Here is a 17,096-nt window from a genome sequence, read left to right on the forward strand (position 1 = left end):
TCAAAGTGCTATGCGAATATAATAGAAGGGGTGATTATTTTGAATGAGTAGCAGTTGGTACTGGAATTGAGTTTTGAAGACTGAATGAGATTTTGATAGTCACTTGTATTGGGTTTGGTCTGTTAATTCGAATGCGGTTTTATGTTCTTCAGATGTTGACTCTACCTCCCTAATAACTGAGAGGGTATTAGATCATTCTGAATATATTATATACAAATGTAATTTGGATATAATGTGCTTGTTGGATGCATATAATAAATCTTGGTTTCTCTTATAAGTGCAACTCGAATGTACTGATATAGACAATAACACCTTAGCCATTTCAAATTATGAAATTTTAGAGCAGGAAAAGACCTTAGAAATTACCTACTTAACCCTCTCATTTACAAAGAAGGCAGAAAGGGGCTCAGTAATTGAACAAGGTCACTCAGTTAACTTGAACAGACTTTTCCTCCATCAAAAGGCACTGCTTTATATGCATTATGGTAATTTTTACTGATGTGAAATAAAATCATTTAATCCCCACATCGGATTATCAGAAGATACTTTAACGACTACAATGAACTTGCACGCCGTGTAAGTTTGAAGGAACATAAAATGGACCAAAGGCAGAAAACGCACTGGGACTGGATACCTGCATAATGAAAATATGGAATAATTTGCACCTGTAAAAAGAGACGCTGGCAGTAGTTTCAATCTGATGTCACTTATTCACCTGGGGTGGAATGAAGGAGGAAGAGAAGAGGAGGGGGGGAGGAAAGAAAGAGGGGAGAGGGAGAGGGAAGCTCGAAGGGGGAATGGAGGGGCCGAGAGGGAGGGGGGGGAGGGAGAAGGAGAGAGAGGGAGAGGGAGAGGGAGAGAGAAAGCTTGTCTCAAAGCCGCGAGGAGAGGTACCCTTTGTTTGACAAACCCTGAAAGGAAAGCCTCTTGTAGCAGCTCTCTCGTTGCCACCTCCAAGCGTTTGTCGAGCTGCTAGGTGGAGCCCGCGCGGCGGAGCCTGAGCGCACTCCAGATCCGGGTTTTGCCTCCCGCCACCCCTTCTCCCGGCGCGAGCCCCCTCTCTTCGGCTCTCGGCGCTCGCTTGCCCGCGGCTCATTCTGGGCTCGGCTAGGGCCCCGGCTGCGTCCGCCGCACGCAGGCTGCACGGCCACGGCGCGCCAGCGCTCCGACCGGTTCTCGGCGCGTCGCCCGGTTGTCTGCTCGCCCCAGTTCCCAGGAGCGGGGATGCAGATGCTGCCGCTGGTCCGGGTGGGCGCCGCCGCAGCCGCTGCCGCCTTTTCCCGGACTGCTCGTGGCCTCAGCTCCCGCAGCTGCCGCCTGTGACTCCCCCCCTCCCCTTTCTTTCTTCTCTTTTTGCCTCCGTCTTCTTTCTCCGGGTGTGCGCGCGCGCGGGTTGCACGGCTGGCTTTGGCAGGAGCTCGCTCGTGTGTGCGCGTGTGTGAGTGTGCGTGTCTGGAGAGCGCCAGAGCCTTGCTCGCTCGCGGGGAGTCGAAGAAGAGAACGAAGCGAAGAGGCGGCGGCGGCGGCAGCGCCGAGCCCGGGGCCGCGCGATGAAGCTCCCACATGTCCGCAGCTGCCCAGCCCGGCCGACCAGCTAATCAGCCACCCTCCGGGCTCGGGGTTCCGCGGCCCCCTGGACGCAGCTCTAGGCGGCCGGGCTCCGGCTCCGCCGGCGAGCCCCCGCTGTGCACCTGGGAAGGAGTTTGTGGGGCCCTCGATCCTGCTCTCGGCGCAGGTTTCGGGCGCGTGGGGAGACCCTCGGCGGCGAGAGAACCCCGAGAGGAGAAGGAGGAGGGTTTGGCGGAGAAGGAGCCACCCCTGGCCCTCGCGGCTCCCCCTACCTTTTCCATCGCTCCCGCTCTCCAGCGGAAAGGGGAGGACGAGGAAGAAGAAGAAAAAGAAAGGGGGTGGGGTGGGAGAACTGGATATAAAGATCGACTGGGGGGATGGTGGCAGATTTTTGGTCTCTTCAGCAGCGTGTTTCCTTAAGCGGCAGCAGCAGCAGGAGGAAAAGGAGCCCCAGCTATGACTGCCGCATGTTAATAGCTGCCGCTGGGGTCCCTCGGCTGCTACTGGAGCCAGAGCCTGACTCCGAAGTTGTGCAACTGTGGACTGGGAGAGACATTTGAACCCTCCACTCTGTTTGCTCCGTTTTTACTCCCTTGGTGTGTGTGAAGCGAGGAAACGTAAAGGAAGACAAGCATTTGGCTTCCCCCGCCCCTCCACCCCCGTCCCTTTTTTTCATGGCTGTGTAGCAGAAGAAAAGGGGGAAGGAGACTTTTCGTTGTTTCCTTGGCCGGGGTCTCCACCCTCCCGCTGCCTTCTCTGCGCACTGGTTATAATTCCTGGACGCGTGTGCTGGGGGTGTCTACGCTGGGGCCGCTCGGTATTTTGCCCCGGGCTCCATGGTTCGATTGTGGAAACTGCACCAGGCTGCAGGTTGTTGAGCAACTGATGGGACGAGCTCAGGGACCGGCGGTTACGAAAGGTAATTTATTCTTCTCACTCTTCCTAATAGTGGTGGCCCCGGCCCGGCGCAGGCGTCTGCGTCCGCGGGGCAGGCGACCGAGGGGGCGCAGGATTCACGCACACTCAGCCTCCCACTTGCACACTCGCCCGCACACACACTCATCCAGTCGTGATGTGGGGCGGGAAGGGAACCTCACGGCTGGTGGGTGCTGGGGGTTGGCACGGGTTTGAGGTTTTTCCAGCCACTGGGCGGTTTGGCGGCTGAGAGAAATGAAGGGGAGAGTGGCCGGAGGGCATTCGCAGTCCAGCACTCTGGGGGATAGGAACGGTTTCCACCCTGGGAATTTTCCCTCCTGTCTCACCCCAGTATCATTCTCCTGGTGGGAGCCCAAAGCAAACCAGGGGGCGCTTTCTCTCTGCCGGCCCGGAACCTGTGCCGCTTGAGGCGGGAGAGGGCTGGAGGACCTACAGGGACCTGGTGAGGAGCTCGGCTCAGGGGTGATGGGGACAGAGGGAACCCTCTCAAGACACCTGCCTGAAGCATCCATGGGGGTCGCGTTTGCCCAGTTCGTGTCCCGGAGTCGCGGAGCCTCACCACCTCCCCATACCCAGCCCGCTGTGTCCCCTTCACGGGCAGTTTGGTTTAGACCTGCTTGCTCTAGCTTTTGTTAGGCGGTTTTGGCTGGAGAAAGCGGCTACTTTCATGGGTGGCCGGGGGCGGCGTGGTGTTGGGAGTGGGCACTGGGCGGGGGGTGGGGGGGCGGTGTTGCAATAATCAGTCCGGCCGGGGCGCCGGGGCAGGGTGGTCAGAGCATTGGTGGCCGCGGTCGGCTAGGTTACAGGTAGGAACGCAGGCGCCCTGTATTTTCTCACCAGTGAAGGGAAAGCTCCAGGCTGCGGCGGAGCTTCAGTGTCACCGCACCCCGGCCGATGGTCCCGCGTCGAAGCTCAGAGGCTAAACGTGCCAGGGCCCCTGGCACTGTAGGTGGGTGGGTGTGTATGTGTGTGTATGGGGGGGAACCTCCGCTACCAGGGTTAATCGGCAGCGGGATCGGCGTGTTCAGGTCTACGTGTGCGCGCGTTAGTGCGCTCCGGAGATGGCCCGGAGATATTTGCCGGGATGACAGAGCTGATGCTACTTGAGCTGAGCTTGCTTATCGAAATCGCCTGCGATCCGCTTAACCGGAAAATCTGGTTTGAGGAGGCCGCGGGGGAGGTAGGGGTTCTGAGGAAGCCCTACTGTGTCCCCTGTCCCCTAGTGAGCACCTCTAAGAGATGCGTGCTGCGCGTGAGAATCTCTGGTGCAGCGCGCGATGCACCCCAGATTGGCCCTGGTGAGGACCAAGCGATAGAGTAGTCCTCTTTCGGTCAGGTTGAAATAACCAAGTCAAGCCAGCATAACCCTTGTTCAGAATTCTCTGGCCACTCTCAGATAGAAATGTGCGCTGCATAATTTATGGCCAGAGATATCACAGCAATTGGGCGAACTCGAGGCGTGTGAGCCACCTCTGGGTGTCTCCTCCCTGTGCCTGTGTGTGATCCTGCCTGCGGTAGTTAGAGCACATTGTAAACAACGGTGTAAGCAGCCCTGCCAGTCTCCTTCGGAGCCCGACCTGGTGATGTCTGTTGTGTTTACTTTCTTGGGTGGATTACTCATTAGGAAGTATAAGCCTTCTTGGACCTCTGATTTTACATCCTTTCAGCCAGCTGTTGGGGAAATGAGGAGATGCACAGACTCTGGCAGGAAGGAAAAATTGCCTTCTGTGTTTCGCTCTGAAGTAAATAGGCAGTCTGCTAATTTAGTGTCATATGGGCTATCAACACTAGTTAAAGGTTGTCACTGTAGAATCTCCAGAGAAATAGTTCTTCTGTAATTTTTCATTTGGAGAATGTACTTTGTTTCCCTGAGATTAAACAGAATTTAGGTAGATTTCCTTGGTATATTTTTCGATCTGTAATGGTACTAAATGACCTAGAGTTACAGCATCCAATTTGTCTCTATATGGATTATAGATAGAATTGTCAGTTCTTTAATAGAATCACCAAAAGAGGTTCGCAGATATTTGTCTAGGAGTTAGAATATTTGTAGTGAAATATCTCACCTTTGTTTCACCCAATCTTTTGTTGTTGTTATTGTTGTTGACCAAGGGTTAAAAATGTACAAAGACAGTTTTAAAAAGTTGGAAAGCTAATCACTTTTCAGTTTCAATAATCAGAGACATGAAATTCTTTAGTTGTAGATTAACCCTGACTGCTTTCATGTTTGTTGCCCATGGTTTTGTTGAAAGAAAGTATAGCACTGTAAATGTAAAAGGATACTTCGATTCTGGGTACCATCATTTTCACATTTCTTTCAATTTTAAGATACTGGCGTCTTGGAAAAGCTTAGATTACCCCTCACTTCCCTTGCCAAAAAAGGAATACTGAATCACTGATGCCTGATTTTGATTAAGTTATATTTGTATGGGATAGAGCTAGTGGAAAACTTAGAAAATTGTGATTTCATCCATCTGATTCTAGCTCCTTACATTTCTTTCCTTTCTAGAAGGTATGTGTTAAAACCTTTGCCCTTGCAAGTATTTCTGAAGATTAAAGAGTACTTGTCCTCTTATTTTAGAAGATCTAATCACAGTGATTCCAGGTCCTGTGTTAGAAGATTTGATCAGATCTGTTCTTTGTTTCCTAGCAGCATGTGTTTCCTAGCAGTCATACATTCCACAGGTCCTGATGTCATTAGAACTGTGTCTGTCAGGGTATTGTGCTGTCTTTAGCTGAAGGTGAATGTGTCACAAGTGCCTGAATGCCATTCCCTAGCACTTCTTCATAACTAAGTATTCAGTAACCTGCTCTGTTGGTGTGCATGTTGATGAGACTATTTCCGTAAACTCAGGGTAGGAGGAATGATTACTATGAAGGTTTATGTGAACTATTTAAAAATTTTAGATAGATGCATTAGGTTGCTCCAGGCATCCCTGGCCTAAAGAGCGATAAGCAAGCATGTGATTTGCTTGATGGATAAATGCTTTTGATGTCTCATTTTAAATTGCTTGGGTGATTCTCCTTCAGATTGGGAGCCCTCCATGAAAATATGAATGGAAGGTCTTTTAGAAATGAGTTTATTAATGATGATCTTCTTGCATTTTGGAGATTTTAAACATTTCTTTAAAACATTCCTTTGCACAGGGAATAATAGTGAGTATGAGACTTACTGGCTCCAGCTACTGTGCCTGGCATTGTTTCTAGTAATTAGGAAAAACAAATTTTTTTATGGACTTGTTTTCCTTTTGATTTCTTGCTGAGCTCTAGCGAAGTTAATCCTAAATAGCAGATTAAAAAAAAAGTTATCAAATCGAAAGAATTGAAGTCAGTCAAATAATATTATGCTAAACTGAAATGTTTTTTCAGATTTCCTTTGGACAACTTTAACTGCTGGATGAAACTCTCTTTGAAAAGAGCTGCCAAGTAGGAGTGATAGTTACTGTTAGAAGTGGGGCATTTTTTTGCCCAGAAATCAGCAAGGAAAACTACTTGTGTATTTGAAAACAAAATAATTTTGAGAAATGCTATGCAGCTTTAATTTAGCATGGTGTGAATGGCTAGAGCATTTGGAATTAGAGGGAGAATATCTTTCCTTAAGTTTTGCAAATGACTATTTTCCCTTTGATTTCTTAGATTTGCATAGCATTCAAAATATGCTCTTGTTCACATAGGGAGGAACCCTAAAGACAGAGGCTGTATTGTAATTTAGCATTTGTTTGCCTTCAAGGACATGTTTGCGCTTTGATCACTATTGGATTTATGTCTTTTTCTTTTATGCAAATGAATTTCCTACTAAAATATCCTATTTTATAATAAAATATAAACAAAAACTTTAAAATATGAGTAAGGGCTTCCTGACATGCTTCTTTTCTTATCTTTGAGTGTGTGTTATTAGGGATTTGCTGATCAGTGGGAGAAAACCCCAGATTTTTCATTGATTATGATTTTGATATTGATGTTTATTAGCCAGTGTGAAAGAGTAGTACAAGCGTGCCTGTGAATAGCATTTATAAGCCCAAATATGTGCACACTGTCCCCCAAATTCTTTCATGTCAGTACCCTGGTCTGAGTGTCTACATGGCCCACTGAAATTTACTTTTCTACTGCATAAAGTAACCAGGTGTCATTTTTTTCTTAGAATTGTTAAGTGTGCCCATGCGCTCACAAATACAAATATATATAAAAGACTTAGCTGTTCTACTCTGAGTTCATTGAAATTCTCCATCTGTTTTCAGAGAGTGGGTAAAAGGAAGAGTCTTTTCCGTATTTGATAATAACAGATTCTATGTGTGTTAGTCACTCAATCATGTCTGACTCTTTGCAGCCCCACAGAGTGTACCCAGTCAGGCTCCGCTGCCCATGGGATTCTCCAGGCAAGAATACTAGAGTGGCTTGCCATTCCCTTTTCCAGAGGATCTTCCCGACCCAGGGATTGTCTCCTGCATTTCAGGCAGATTCTTTACCGTTTGAGCTACAGGGAAATCCTAACAGATTCTATAGATCTTAATAATTTATATCTTACTACTGTCTTGTTGACATTTAAAACAAGAATTTAGTTAAATATTAACAAATTTCTTCAGGAGTGATTACATATACACATTAGAAGTTGTTAGCATTTGGTCCATATTCAAGAACTTAAATGGAGTACTGTTGGTGGTAATCATAGTTATTGTAAACATTATCTCTGGGATGGAGATTTGATTCATCGAATTGAATATTTCTGTCTGGTAAACTTCTGTGTCAGTTATTTTATAGAGCAGACAACCTTCTCTTTTCAAACTTTATTCTGGAGAAATCTGTGGGTTTTTGGAACCCTTTCAGGGGTACTCTAAGAAGAAAACATTTTCACAATAATGCTAAGACTTTTTTTTAAACCTTTCAATCTCATACTTTAACAAGTTTATGGTAGAGTTTTCCAGAAGATATACAATATGTGATGGCATCATTACTTTGATGGCATATGGCATGCTGGTGTATTCTTCTGTTTTAAAATTTTATGAGCTTAACTATTAGTATTTAAATATTGATGGTTGTAACCAATATAATCAACAGTTGCTTTAGGTCACCAATTTTAAGTGTGTAAGAGTCCTGGAACCAGAGAATTTGAGAACCACTGAAGTTGACTTCAAGATCTGCCTCCTTATGTTCAAAAGTTCACCTCACTGCACTATATAGAGTCATCTAGGATGAGAAAACAAATTATTCAAGTTTTAAAAACACACAAGCCAGATGGTTATTTTGCTAATTATTTGACATTTTCACTTTCCCCTTCCCAGAGAGCTTCTTTCTAGTTTCTTTGGTCCCCAGTTAGTGGAATGGAAACGTTAAGGCTGCGGGTCTCCAGCATGACGTGCTGATAGTAGCAAAGGAGCTCCTGGGAAAATTTAAAATCTAGGCCCCAGTCTTGATATTCTGCTATTTAGACAGGCAGAACAGCTTGGTGGTGATGAGAAGGAACTCTGTGGTGTGTTTGCCGAGGTTTGATAAATTATTTGAGTTTTGCCAAGATATTGGATCTCTCTCTATGCCTTAATTTCCTGGTATGTTTTGGTGGGTATAACAACTGTTCCTAATTCATAGGTTTTTCCCATTCATAAAGTTTAATGGGAAAATATATGCAAAGTGTTTGAAGCAGTTATAGACACAATTGTAACTACTTGCTACTGTCATTATTATTATTTTCTAGGTCTCATGAGGGGCCGAGGAAACTTTAATCAATTCCCCATGTGACTATGTGACTGACATTTGCAATTATGTGTTATCTCATTGCTTTACAGCATACCTTAAAATGCAATTAAATTTGAACATTTCATATAAAAGATAATCTTGGCTGTATTTTACACTTGCACATGAAAACTTACGAAGAGTTACTGGATTTTTTTTTTTTTCTTTCTGTATAGTAAGAATGAATCAAACACCTTTTTAGTCTGGGCCAAGTTTGAAGTTTGGTAGAGGATGAATGCCCAATTAAATTGAGATTTCAAAGACCCTAATTGAATATTTATGTATCTTGGGAATTATTAGGGAGGAAATCACTTTTCTGAAGTGATATCAAGACGATTCACTACACTCTTAGTCTGTTAATCACTATCGAAACAGGCCATTTTCAGTGAAAAACATCCTTGGGGTAATTATACACTGCAGTCTGTTTGTGAGTGGTCATATGCTTGACGAGTAGCAGAAATCCCGCATAGAGATTACTTTTAATAGATGCTGAAGTTTAAAGATGATCTGTAATACTTCTGAATGGCACTTTGACATCTATTGGAAAACCTTCTCTCTCTCTCTCTCTTTAGTTGCTAAGTCAGGTCCGACTCTTGAGACCCCATGGACTGTAGCCTGCCAGGCTTTTCTGTCCATGGGATTCTCCAGGCAAGAATGCTGGAGTGGGTTGCCATTTTCTTCTCCAGGGGATCTTCTTGACTGATGAATTGAACCCAGGTCTCCTGTATTGCAGGCAGATTCTTTACCAACTGAGCTATGAGGGAAGCCCTAACCTTATAGAGATATTTATAAATTCCATACATATATTTGAGCATATTTCATGGCTAGTTTTGGAGAAGGAAATGGCAACCCAGTCCAGTACTCTTGCCTGGAAAATCCCATGGACAGAAAAGCCTGGTAGGCTACAGTCCATGGGATTGCTAAGAGTCGGACACAACTGAGATACTTCGCTTTCACTTTTCACTTTCATGCATTGGAGAAGGAAATGGCAACCCATTCCAGTATTCTTGCGTGGAGAATCCCTGGGACAGAGGAGTCTGGTGTGCTGCCATCTATGAGGTTGCAGAGTCCGACATGACTGAAGTGACTTAGCAGCAGCAGCATGGTTAGTTTAATTTCTGACTTAGGGTGACCACTATGAAATGAGTATTGTAGCACTGATCTTCTCCAACTCGTTGGTGAAACCTGACTTTTTCTGGAGAAACTATACTATACTCCTTAGATGGGTATACCTGGACAGTGTTCCAGATTATGAACTGCTTAGAAATGGCCTTTGGAAAGGGAGACACTTGAATACAGTCTTAGATCTACAGCTTTATAGCTATATCATTGCTCTTTGTGAAATAAAGGTAATAAAATCTGCATTGTTGGTTTGGGGTGAGAAATAGGAAATGAGCAGAAAAGGACCTGATAGAGTGAGCATTTAATAAATGGTACCTATTATTATTAGAAATGTCCTTCGCTACTGGTATTAAGAAAACTTAGCTAAATCAAATATCTTGTTTTTATTGAAGAGTTCTCGATGAGCTATGAAAATCAATAGCATTTTCTTAAGAAGTTGAGAAAGGTTTCACATGTATTTTTGTCTTTTCCATGATCTTTCCCTCTCTCTTGTTTTAACCTTTTAGTCAGTACCTATTTCTGAGCTCTTCCTTATAATGTTAAAATGTTGTATGTACTTTGCTACTAATTCTGCCCCCCCTCCATCATAATCCTGACAGGAAAATATTTTTGACAGCCACAAAGTGCTGTGTCTGGAGATTGACTTTAAATCAGGTATAAAATGAAAGTAGCAATTTAACTTAAGACATTTTAAATTAAACTCCTGATCATCTTTTCACATGGCGTCAGCAGCTCTTTAAGCTTTAACCGCATCAGAATATTCTACATGTTGTAACTAAATCATCATAAACTTCCAAGATTTAAGAATTTCTCATATTTTTGAAGGATTTATAATCTTAAAGTTTAGTCCTCATAAGATTGCTATAAATGCAGATGAACCCTTAAAATTCAGATCCCCAAATCGTTTTAAAGACTAGAAGTATGGAAGGGGTCATAAATAAGTCCATGTTTTAGAATGAACATGTGTATTTCAGTGACAGTTGCCATTAAGAGAAGCTATTAAAATGTGTGACTCATATCTAATCATTCAGAATTTATGTTAAAATGGAAAGAGTACAACATGGTTGGTGGTAAAAATGAATGAAATAATAAGCTGCACATTGGACAGCTGACTTGCTAAATTGTACCAGACTTAAGTGTCTTAAAGTATGACTCAAGAAAACGAAAGCCAAGTAGAAACGACACCCCCTTTTGTTTGATCAGCTTGTGTTGGTGTTTATGCATCCCGCAGAGGCAAAGTGTGTTACTATTCAAGACAGCCCCAGTGGCTCCACAGTAGCCTGAGCCTGTGAGAATAGGGGAGAGACTTAAGCCCAGTTTTTGATGTTCTGCATGGGTGGGTAACCTGAATACTAAAGTGCATTCCATTGACAGCTGACCCTCTAAGAGGGTTTTCAACAGTCTCTTGTTTTGTTTTGGTCCCCCCTCCCCATTTTCCTTTCCTCAGAGTTCTTCCAAATACTTTTGGATAAGAGGAAATGGTCCTGACGGATGATTCTTTTTTTGCATGAGATTTTATTTCTGGCCAGAACGGAAGGGCTCAACTGGTTAACATTTCTGTCTCTTGTTTTTTTTTTTTTTTTTTTCATATTTTCAGTGTTGATTTGTCAGTGGCTGATGGTTGTTGTTTGAACCTTGACTCAGAATACTGATCATGACTTTAAGGAGTAGACAAAGAGTCTATTGAGAAATAGGTTTGTATTAGCATGAGGCATGTGTATATCTATAGACTTCTTTCTGCTGGCTTTAACTGTTCAGTTGAATTTGTCTGTTGAGTTTTAATCATAATATTAACAGTAGTTGACTTTGGAAGAAGAGCTTAGGGAATCCATTTTCTTTTAAAATAACGTACCATCATGATTTGAATTTTAGGCATATTCAATTTCACTTTACTTTTCGATACATTTTATGTGTGACAGTTAAATATTCTTTTGCAGTCATTCCAAAATGCAGCATAGTTTATAACATCTCAGTTGATGCTATATGATATATCATAGTTATTATGATTATATATGATAACCATCATATGATATATCATATGATAACCTCACCGTATGATAACATCTCAGTTGTCAAATGGACTTAAATTTAGCTTAAATGATTTAGTAGAATGGGTGTGCTCATTCTTTTTCTTTTAATTGCAGACACCTCCCAGTCGCTTTAGGCCATAAATGGTTAGGGGGAGGTTTTTGCGTCTCTCACCTAAAAAATCTTGGGGAAGGATGGAGGTTTACCTAGGCATCATAAGACATTAGCACCTTGACTACAACTAGGATTCTGTTCCAGTTTCATGATCCTGTTCCGACTGTCTCTTTTTCTTCTCCCTGGCTTCACTCTGGATTCTTAACCTTTCACCACAATCTTAATTAGGTATTCAGCTTTAGATCAATCTGTTATCACCAGCTTATGGAGTCAGTAAGAACACTGCAGTTCCTCTGTGGATGGACTAATATCGAGAAGAAAGAAAGGCTCAATTAAGAGAGGGATATTGTCGACAGAAAAAGGTAGAGGGACTGATGAAACCTGAATGTCCACTGCAGTGATCCTTTGTTAACTCATATCAGGCATTAGGAGAATTGGTTAGAAAAGCCATTTAAAAGGGATGTATTCTTTTCTTTTCAGTAGCCAAAGTGATCATGGAAAACGGTTTCCTTTTACTTGACTCAGAAAATGCAGCAAAAGCATGCCGATCAAGGGAATTCAAATTTTCAGATTCAGGAACATCTGTGAAGCTGTCTAATTTGTCCAGGCTGTCCATGTCTGAAAAGCCATCAAATATCTGCAGATATCATTTACATAAACAGTGTATGGCATTCCATCATTTGATGGCAGAGTTGCCATTCCACAGTGCTGAATAGGGGACACTGGAGACAGATTCCTTGGTACACAGAGTGCTAACTTTTTGCTACTCTTCCCCACAGTGCTGATCTTACTGGTTAGATCATTTAGGCATTGAGTCCTAAAATCCAGGTGAAAAATCCCCTAAGATGTGCCACTGGGCATGGGACTCATGGTTGGGTTAACTTATGTATGAGCTCCATTAGCCATATTAGATGGTCCTTACTGAAAAGGAACAAATTGTTCCTAAACCAGAAATGGAAGTTTCACAGAAGAAAAAGTTATCTCAGAAGAAATCAAAGAAACAAAATGGGATTAAATACAGCATAAAATAAATGCAAGTAGAAGTAAAGGGAGAAAAAAGTGGATTTATCCACTTTTTAAATCCATCCATCTGTTTGAAACATCTAATTATTTTACACTTGCTAGTGTACTCATTATGTCATGCTACTTATGGGAATATATTTTTATTCAAATTAACCTTATGTTTAGAGGCAGAATATTCAGAAGTACATCATGTAGGATATTTCAAATAATTGAGTATAGATAGCTTTATTAGCTAAAGCATCCAATGAAAATATATCTTCAATGTATCCACTAATAAGGTTATTGAAATGATAGACATCTAATTTGGATCCATCATCACAAAAACTAGAGCCTAGGTAGTGTTTAATCCTGACACTTGACCAGCTGAAGTTAAATGGTGCTTTAGAGCTATTATTTGTGTAGGATGGGAAACCTCTTAAATTTACTGTGTTTAAACAGAAAGTTATTGTTGACTTTTCTTTTAATATGACCAACTTGATATAAATAGTAACATAGGAAAATTTGGGAGAGTTTATAAAGGTTGATAGAAACCTTAATTAGAAGAACTCCTGTGTACTTTCCTTATTGTTGCATATCTTTGAAGAAGAAAGAGTCCTAAAAATTAGTAGACTGTCAGCATTTTATTTTTTATGATCTGACACTATTAAGCAAACTTTGGGAGTATTTCTTTTTGTGAAGCATTTGATTAAAGGTGTGATCTTATCTTGGTGAAATAGCCTGCTGGGCTGCAGACAGTAGTATTCAGAAATAAAATTTGCTTAGAGCCTCTGAGCAGACATTTATTCATTGAGACCCTTACTGAATAATGGATGATAGTGAAATTGCAGGAGTGTGTATGTGTGTTTCCTTGCCTGAATATAAGGGTTGAGATAGAGCAACAACAAAAACATAATGGTGTATGAAAGATAGCATAGGTTTATAAATGAGAAATTAACCTACATTATTGCAAATGAATGGACTCTCTGTGTGGAGGACTCAAAGTATCACTATCAAGATGGTGTGCTAGTCCATTTGCTTTGTTTCAGTAATCTTGCTGAGTTCCTTCCTTTTCTGCTATTCTCTCTTAGCTTGGTAGATGTTATTCTGGGATTTGTGCCACAATCCCAGTGTATATCCTTTATGCTCTTTTGATTCTACTTGGGTGCCAGTGATAGCTGAGTTTTGATTCCTATTCATTCTTCCTAGTGCAACTTATTCTACATTCTTAGTGATCACACTTAAATTTTTTTTTCCTATGGCACATGCTCATGTTGAATACTTGTGAAATATAGTGATATATAAAGTCAAAACAAATCAACCAGTATATCATAATATAATGGTACATTGCAGTGTTCCGGAGAAGGCAATGGCACCCCACTCCAGTACTCTTGCCTGGAAAATCCCATGGACGGAGGAGGCTGGTGTGCTGCAGTCCATGGGGTCGTTAAGAGTCGGACACGACTGAACGACTTCACTTTCACTTTTCACTTTCATGCATTGGAGAAGGAAATGGCAACCCACTCCAGTGTTCTTGCCTGGAGGATCCCAGGGACGGGGGAGCCTGGTGGGCTGCCGTCTATGGGGTCGCACAGAGCCGGACACGACTGAAGCGACTTAGCAGTAGCAGTAGCAGTTGCAATGTTCATAGAGGTTATGTCACACATTTTTAGGCTGATTATCCATGTATTTATCTATGTATTATCTGTGTTTTATGTGTGTTTGTGTCTTTGTTTTAGAAGAATTGAGATTAAAATATATATAATTTGTATAATTCTCTTCAGGTTCCCAGTGGCATTAATTTTTTAGAGCATTATTTTTAACGTTATAAAATATTTATTTTATAATGTGGATATACTATGATTTATTTCAACATTTTCTGAGAAATTCCCCGGCAGTCCAGGGGTTAGGACACTGTACTTCCACTGTAGGGGGTGTGGGTTCAATCCCTGGTCAGGGAACTGAGATCTCACATGCCACACGGTGTGGCTGAAAAAAAAAAATTTGAAAATTTCCTTATTCATGTGAGTTGTATTTTGTGATGATAAATAACATGAAGCTTGGCCCATTCTTTGATGATTTTTGTAGTGGAGATTTCTTGAAGTACAGTTATTAGGACAAAGTAAATAATGACTTTGACTTTTACTACTTGGTTATAGTAATCCATATGCATCATTGTCTAACTGATTTTCATGGGAAATTTTGAAGAATTATCTATTGTCAATTGTGTAGAATTAGTAGTTATTAACTTTTCATTATTTATAAAGTTAGTAACAATTGTAGTAATTAACAAAGTTGTGTGATAATTCTAAAGAATTACTAACTCTCATATCAATTATAAAAGCTGAGGTCAGTAAACTTCTCAGTAATAAAACAATGAAATATACTGGCTATTAATATTTAAATAAGAAAGGTAGTACCAAAGAATGCTCAAACAACCACACAGTTGCACTCATCTCACACTCTAGTAAAGTAATGCTAAAAATTCTCCAAGCCAGGCTTCAGCAATATGTGAACCGTGAATTTCCAGATGTCCAAGCTGGTTTTACAAAAGGCAGAGGAACCAGAGATCAAATTGCCAACATTCGCTGGATCATGGAAAAAGCAAGAGAGTTCCAGAAAAACATCTATTTCTGCTTTATTGACTATGCCAAAGCCTTTGACTGTGTGGATCACAATAAACTGTGGACAATTCTTCAAGAGATGGGAATACCAGACCACCTGACCTGCCTCTTGAGAAACCTGAATGCAGGTCAGGAAGCAACAGTTAGAATTGGACATGGAACAACAGACTGGTTTCAAATAGGAAAAGGAGTACATCAAGGCTGTATATTGTCACCCTGCTTATTTAACTTATATGCAGAGTACATCATGAGAAACGCTGGGCTGGAGGAAGCACAAGCTGGAATCAAGATTGCTGGGAGAAATATCAATAACCTCAGATATGCAGATGATACCACCCTTATGGCAGAAAGTGAAGAGGGACTAAAAAGCCTCTTGATGAAAGTAAAAGAGGAGAGTGAAAAAATTGGCTTAAAGCTCAACATTCAGAAAACAAAGATCATGGCATCCGGTCCCATCACTTCATGGCAAATAGATGGGGAAACAGTGGAAACAGTAGCTGACTTTATTTTTCTGGGCTCCAAAATCACTGCAGATGGTGATTGCAGCCATGAAATTAAAAGACCCTTACTCCTTGGCAGGAAAGTTATGACCAACCTAGACAGCATATTCCTTTGCCAACAAAGTTCTGTCTAGTCAAGGCTATGGTTTTTCCAGTAGTCATGTATGGATGTGAGAGTTGGACAATAAAGAAAGCTGAGCGCTAAAGAATTGACGCTTTTGAACTGTCGTGTTGGAGAAGACTCTTGAGAGTCCCTTGGACAGCAAGGAGATCCAACTAGTCCTTTCTAAAGGAGGTGAGTCCTGGGTGTTCATTGGAGGGGCTGATGTTGAAGCTGAAACTTCAATACTTTGGCCACCTGATGCGAAGAGCTGACTCATTGGACAGGACCCTGATGCCTTGAAAGACTGAGGGCAGGAGGAGAAGGGTTTGACAGAGGATGAGAGATGGTTGGATGGCATCACTGACACAATGGACATGGGTTTGGATGGACTCCGGGAGTTGGTGATGGACAGGGAGGCCTGGTGTGCTGCGGTTCATGGTTTGCAGAGTTGGACACGGCTGAATGACTGAACTGAACTGATCCTTATTGTCTTTGAATTTAACTTAATATTAAGATGAAACCAATGAATGAAACTAATTTATGAAGAATTAAGAAATCCACCATCCAGTTTATGTCCCCATAAAATTTCTTAGTTTTGTTCTCTGCTCTGAATGGACTTAATCTCTCAAGTTCATCTGTAAACATCAATTTTTAACAAAGTTCTTCTTTTCCAAACCTCTCATGAAACAAGAAAATTGGTGTACTAGATTTGGGCTATTGTAAAATTTAAGGATGAAGAGCGGGAATAAACTGTCAGTTAACACATTTGTAGTAATTAAAGATTGCCTGTAAAAGAATGAGATCAGTAAAGAAAGTAACTGACAGAACAGTATGGTGCATAATTAGTAAATGTGAGCTCAGTTTTTGCTAGGTTTAAGTTTAGTTAGAGATCTGTCCATTGGATAAAAAATGACTATAAAATATTAATGTGTTCAGTAGCACTGAAGTGAAATAGAAGAGAAAAACAGTAGGTATGTAATGCAAATTTTTATCTTTTTAACAATAATGCCAATGCCTACTGAGTTTAATTTCATTATTTCATTCTTGGGTCAGAGGGACCAGTTGTTCTATTTTTAACAGTATCTTTGTGATTTCTGCGTCTATCATAAAGACATTTATATGGGGCACACTTCCTAGCAGTCAAGTTGGAGACCAGTTCTTACTTCACTTTCTATATTTTCTTTAAAAATATGTACCAGAACATATTTATGGAACCAAGTTTAATGCTACATTAATAATGAATGTATACCTGCATGAGTGTGGTTTATGGACCTAGAAGAAATAATTGAACATGAAAGCAGTTTTTGAAGTTACTGTTGCAGGATAAATTCAAGTGCCATTCAAAATTGCTTTGCACCTGCAAGTAAAATAATA

General features: G+C 41.7%; 1 protein-coding gene across 9 annotated transcripts in view; it reads left to right on the forward strand.

Moving 5' to 3' along the window:
• The window catches only part of ADGRL3 (adhesion G protein-coupled receptor L3), a 945,437-nt gene continuing 929,946 nt past the window's right edge, over positions 1,606-17,096 (forward strand). For all 9 annotated transcript variants that reach the window (XM_013964661.2, XM_013964654.2, XM_013964662.2 and 6 more), the window contains exon 1: positions 1,606-2,488. The gene's annotated coding sequence lies outside the window, so the exon portion shown is untranslated. The remainder of the gene's footprint in view (positions 2,489-17,096) is intronic.

This window comes from Capra hircus, chromosome 6, assembly GCF_001704415.2.
Source record: "Capra hircus breed San Clemente chromosome 6, ASM170441v1, whole genome shotgun sequence".
Taxonomy (NCBI): Eukaryota; Metazoa; Chordata; class Mammalia; order Artiodactyla; family Bovidae; genus Capra; species Capra hircus.